Source organism: Ascaphus truei, chromosome 2, assembly GCF_040206685.1.
Source record: "Ascaphus truei isolate aAscTru1 chromosome 2, aAscTru1.hap1, whole genome shotgun sequence".
In the NCBI taxonomy this organism is placed as follows: domain Eukaryota; kingdom Metazoa; phylum Chordata; class Amphibia; order Anura; family Ascaphidae; genus Ascaphus; species Ascaphus truei.
This window is the reverse complement of record NC_134484.1, coordinates 463,352,473-463,358,672: the sequence shown is the minus strand read 5'-3', so window position 1 is coordinate 463,358,672 and position 6,200 is coordinate 463,352,473.

The following is a 6,200-nucleotide window of genomic DNA, read 5'->3' as shown; positions in this document are numbered from 1 at the left end:
AAAAAGAGAGACACAGAAAAAGAGAGACACAGAAAAAGAGAGACACAGAAAAAGAGAGACACAGAAAAAGAGACACACAAAAAAGAGAGACACACAAAAATGAGAGACACACAAAAATGAGAGACACACAAAAATGAGAGACACACAAAAATGAGAGACAAAAAAAGAGAGACACAGAACACACACAGAGAGAATGAGAGACAAAGACAGAGAGAGGGCGAGGGCGACACAGGGAGAGGACGACAGGGAGAAGGCGAGGGCGACACAGGGAGAGGGTGACACTCACAGACACACACTCACTCTCACTCACTCAGACACGCAGAGACACACTCACGCAGACACTCACGCAGAGACACACTCACACACACTCAGAGACACTCACTCACACACACACACAGACAGGCACACAGACAGGCACACAAACAGGCACACAGACAGGCACACAGACAGGCACACAGACAGGCACACTGACAGGCACACTGACAGGCACACTGACAGACACACAGGCACACTCACAGACACACAGGCACACTCACAGACACACAGGCACACTGACAGACACACAGGCACACTCACAGACACACAGGCACAGACACAGACACACAGGCACACTGACAGACACACAGGCACACTGACAGACACACTCACAGACACACAGGCACACTCACAGACACACAGGCACACTCACAGACACAGGCACACTCACAGACACACAGGCACACTGACAGACACACACACAGGCACACTGACAGACACACAGGCACACTGACAGACACACAGGCACACTCACAGACACACAGGCACACTGACAGACACACAGGCACACTGACAGACACACAGGCACACTCACAGACACACGGGCACACTGACAGACAGATACACAGGCACACTGACAGACAGACACACAGGCACACTGACAGACACACACACAGGCACACTCACAGACAGACACACAGGCACACTGACAGACACACAGGCACACTGACAGACACACAGGCACACTGACAGGCACACAGGCACACTGACAGACACACAGGCACACTCACATACACACAGGCACACTGACAGACACACAGGCACACTGACAGACACACTCACAGACACACAGGCACACTCACAGACACAGGCACACTGACAGACACAGGCACACTCACAGACACACAGGCACACTCACAGACACACAGGCACACTGACAGACACACAGGCACACTGACAGACACACAGGCACACTCACAGACACACAGGCACACTGACAGACACACAGGCACACTGACAGACACACAGGCACACTCACAGACACACGGGCACACTGACAGACAGATACACAGGCACACTGACAGACAGACACACAGGCACACTGACAGACACACACACAGGCACACTGACAGACACACACACAGGCACACTCACAGACAGACACACAGGCACACTGACAGACACACAGGCACACTGACAGACACACAGGCACACTGACAGGCACACAGGCACACTGACAGACACACAGGCACACTCACATACACACAGGCACACTGACAGACACACAGGCACACTGACAGACACACAGGCACACTGACAGACACACAGGCACACTGACAAACACACAGGCACACTCACAGACACACAGGCACACTCACAGACACACAGGCACACTCACAGACACACAGGCACACACACACTCACAGACACTCAGTCTGTCACTCACACACTCACCGACGCACGTGGCAGCAGTAGGGTCTCCGCACGGCAGTGGGCCCTCCACATGGCTGGGGTGCCTCTCCAAGACATGGGACACACAGCGCAGCGTGGGCCTCAGCAGCAGCAGGTCCCCCCCCCCCCATCCCCCACGAAGCGGCCGACGCCGCAGCACGCTCCCCGGACACCCCCGGGCAGCAAGCGAGGATCGGGGGCAGGTGATTAGGGGGAGATCATGGGCAGGAGGCGGACTGGCGCAGGAGGCGCGCACGGGGGAAGCTGGGTTGGCACTTCCCCCTCCGTCCCACGTGGGGAGCGGAGGGTGCGGGGGAGCTGGATCGCGCGCTTGTTTTGGGCTTCCCCCTCCGTCCCACGTGGGGAGCGGAGGGGGGAGGGTGTGGGAGGGGCTGGATTGCGCGCGGCGCTTGTTTTGGGCTTCCCCCTCCGTCCCACGTGGGGAGCGGAGGGGGGAGGGTGTGGGGGGGGGGCTGGGTTGCGCGCGGGGCTTGGTTTGGGCTTCCCCCTCCGTCCCACATGGGGAGCGGAGGGGGGGGGGCTGGGTTGCGCGCGGGGCTTGGTTTGGGCTTCACCCTCCGTCCCACGTGGGGAGGGAGGGGGGGAGGGATGCGGGGGATTCTGGGTTGCTGGGGGGAACAGGCAGCGCAAATGGCAGGACACTCTGCTTGCCCTGTGCACCCGCGCCGGGACCACAGGAATCGCCGCCATTTTTTTAAACTTTTTTTTTAAATGTCATTAACAGGGACCCGGCCGGGCCTCCCCTGACTCACGGGAGGAGATCAGGGGGAGGAGATCAGGAGGGGGAGGAGATCAGGGGAAGGGTCTCTTCCCCGCGTTAACCCAATCAGGGAGGGGGATTATTTATTTATTTAAAAAAAAAAAAAATTGGCAGAGCAGAGGAATTCATAGAGCTGCAGCACGGGTCGCCAGCTGCCTAAATCCACTCGCAACGGGCGACTGGTTATCATTATTTGTCGAGCACTGTATATATATATATATATATATATATATATATATATAATGTGTGTGTATGTGTGTGTTTGCGTGCGTGCGTGCGTGAATATATTTATCAAAGTTGCACAATGTTAATAAATAATTTATTCTCATCACATGTTTTTTTTTTTAATTTTTAAAATATTATATAATATGCAAACACACACACACACGTTCCCCAGTGACACACAAACACACAGAACACTTCAAAGTGACACACAAACACACACACACTGACAGCTACCAAGTGACACACACACACACACACACACACACACACAGTGATACCCGCCTCCCAAGCGCGCTTGCTGTCTCCTCTGTCAGGACAGCAAAAAGCTCCTGGTAGCGCGAGCGTCAGCAAGCGAGAGCACTGCTCAGCGACGCTCAGTGCACTATGTCCGAGGCCTAAGAGCTGTACAGGGAGATCGCCTGTAAGAGCTGTGCAGGGAGATGCAGCTCTCTCTGTGCACAGGGAGATCGCCTGTAAGAGCTGTGCAGGGAGACACAGCTCTCTCTGTGCACAGAGTGATCGTCTGTAAGAGCTGTGCAGGGAGATGCAGCTCTCTCTGTGCACAGGGAGATCGCCTGTAAGAGCTGTGCAGGGAGATGCAGCTCTCTGTGCACGGGGAGATCGCCTGTAAGAGCTGTGCAGGGAGATGCAGCTCTATCTGTGCAGGGAGATCGCCTGTAAGAGCTGTACAGGGAGATGCAGCTCTCTCTGTGCACAGGGAGATCGCCTGTAAGAGCTGTGCAGGGAGACACAGCTCTCTCTGTGCACAGAGTGATCGTCTGTAAGAGCTGTGCAGGGAGATGCAGCTCTCTCTGTCCACAGGGAGATCGCCTGTAAGAGCTGTGCAGGGAGATGCAGCTCTCTGTGCACGGGGAGATCGCCTGTAAGAGCTGTGCAGGGAGATGCAGCTCTATCTGTGCAGGGAGATCGCCTGTAAGAGCTGTGCAGGGAGATGCAGCTCTCTCTGTGCAGGGAGATCGCCTGTAAGAGCTGTGCAGGGAGATGCAGCTCTCTCTGTGCAGGGAGATCGCCTGTAAGAGCTGTGCAGGGAGATGCAGCTCTCTCTGTGTGCGCAGGGAGATCGCCTGTAAGAGCTGTACAGGGAGATCGCCTGTAAGAGCTGTGCAGGGAGACGCAGCTCTCTATGTGCACAGGGAGATCGCCTGTAAGAGCTGTGCAGGGAGACGCAGCTCTCTCTGTGCACAGGGAGATCGCCTGTAAGAGCTGTTCAGGGAGATGCAGCTCTCTCGGTGCACAGGGAGATCGCCTGTAAGAGCTGTGCAGGGAGACGCAGCTCTCTCTGTGCACAGAGTGATCGCCTGTAAGAGCTGTGCAGGGAGATGCAGCTCTCTCTGTGCGCAGGGAGATCGCCTGTAAGAGCTGTGCAGGGAGATGTAGCTCTCTCTGTGCTCAGGGAGATCGCCTGTAAGAGCTGTGCAGGGAGATGCAGCTCTCTCTGTGCACAGGGAGATTGCCTGTAAGAGCTGTGCAGGGAGATGCAGCTGTAAGAGCTGTGCAGGGAGATGCAGATCTCTCTGTGTGCAGGGAGATCGCCTGTAAGTGCTGTGCAGGGAGATGCAGCACTCTCTGTGCGCAGGGAGATCGCATAGAAGAGCTGTGCAGGGAGATGCAGCTCTCTCTGTGTACAGGGAGATCGCCTGTAAGAGCTGTGCAGGGAGATGCAGCTCTCTCTGTGTACAGGGAGATCGCCTGTAAGAGCTGTGCAGGGAGAGGCAGCTCTCTGTGCAGGGAGATCGCCTGTAAGAGCTGTGCAGGGAGAGGCAGCTCTCTCTGTGCAGGGAGATCGCCTGTAAGAGCTGTGCAGGGAGATGCAGCTCTCTCTGTGTGCACAGGGAGATCGCTTGTAAGAGCTGTGCAGGGAGATGCAGCTCTCTCTGTGCACAGTGTGATCGCCTTTAAGAGCTGTGCAGGGAGATGCAGCTCTCTCTGTGCACAGGGAGATCGCCTGAAAGAGCTGTGCAGGGAGATGCAGCTCTCTCTGTGCGCAGGGAGATCGCCTGTAAGAGCTGTGCAGGGAGATGCGGCTCTCTCTGTGCAGGGAGATCGCCTGTAAGAGCTGTGCAGGGAGATGCAGCTCTCTCTGTGCGCAGGGAGATCGCCTGTAAGAGCTGTGCAGGGAGAGGCAGCTCTCTCTGTACACAGGGAGATCGCCTGTAAGAGCTGTGCAAGCTGTGCGCAGGGAGATCGCCTGTAAGAGCTGTGCAAGGAGATGCAGCTCTCTCTGTGCGCAGGGAGATCGCCTGTAAGAGCTGTTCAGGGAGAGGCAGTTCTCTCTGTGCACAGGGAGATCGCCTGTAAGAGCTGTGCAGGGAGATGCAGCTCTCTCTGTGCACAGGGAGATCGCCTGTAAGAGCTGTGCAGGGAGATGCAGCTCTCTCTGTGCACAGGGAGATCGCCTGTAAGAGCTGTGCAGGGAGATGCAGCTCTCTCTGTGCACAGAGAGATTGCCTGTCTGGTTACAGGTCAAGTGTCAGGTTATACTTTTCCCCTAGTGCTGTGACTTTCCCTCTTCCTTTTTATTCAGGCTTCCAGTTCTAATGATCAGCGAATATTTGAAATACGAGCTATTGCACAGATAGCAGATAGCAGCGGATGGTGCTTTGCATGGCAACAAAGACATGTTGGCATCTAACACAGTTCAATTATCTAGCCCTTGATTAAAGGGCTTCCCTGGTTTATAGAGGTCTCACAGAGGAGAGACGAAGTTGAGACATTAGGGGGTCTGACATAACAACATAACAGCATTTAGGATGAAGCCATTTTGTTTGAATATTTCAATCCGCCATCTTGTTTTCTCCCAGTGAGTCTTAATTTCTGTGTTTCATTTCGGTATAAACAAACGTGTGAAACCGGCATGGAATGTTTTCGCTCTTAGCTGACTTTATTGATCTTTCCTCATCCAATCAGCTTCAAATTGAAAGTGTAAACAGGCTAGAAGTTGTGAGAACCCTTGAGATAAGCTCAGATTCTTACAGAGAAACTGATTCTCATACAATGTGCCAAGTGGCAGAATAGGCACATCCCATTTAACCCCATAATGGTTTTTAGCTGACAGACAGTTATCCAGTATTATTATGTATTCCAAAATGACATCAGCTTTAGTATTGTTATATATTACAAAATGAGGTAATATTAGTGACGTGCAAGCCCCCCCATAAAGGGGTGGAGCTTTAGGTTTTAGGGTATAAATATATGGCATACGTGTTATTGTTAGAGAGCTTTTTTTCAAAAGCTGTCTCCGTTGTGCACTTGACTTGAATAAATTCACGTGTTATTCTGTTTCAAAATAACCTCAGACTGTGTTTTTTATTTACGCTTTTCTCACGAGATTAAAGGTATTTTGGCTCAGGTTGCTCTTAAACCTGCTACCTACCCAGGGTTAGTAGATTTAGTTCTTCAATTGGAACATCGTTTAACAGAACATAAGGGAGAAAGGTGGAGGAAGGAATCCAGAACAATTTATCAA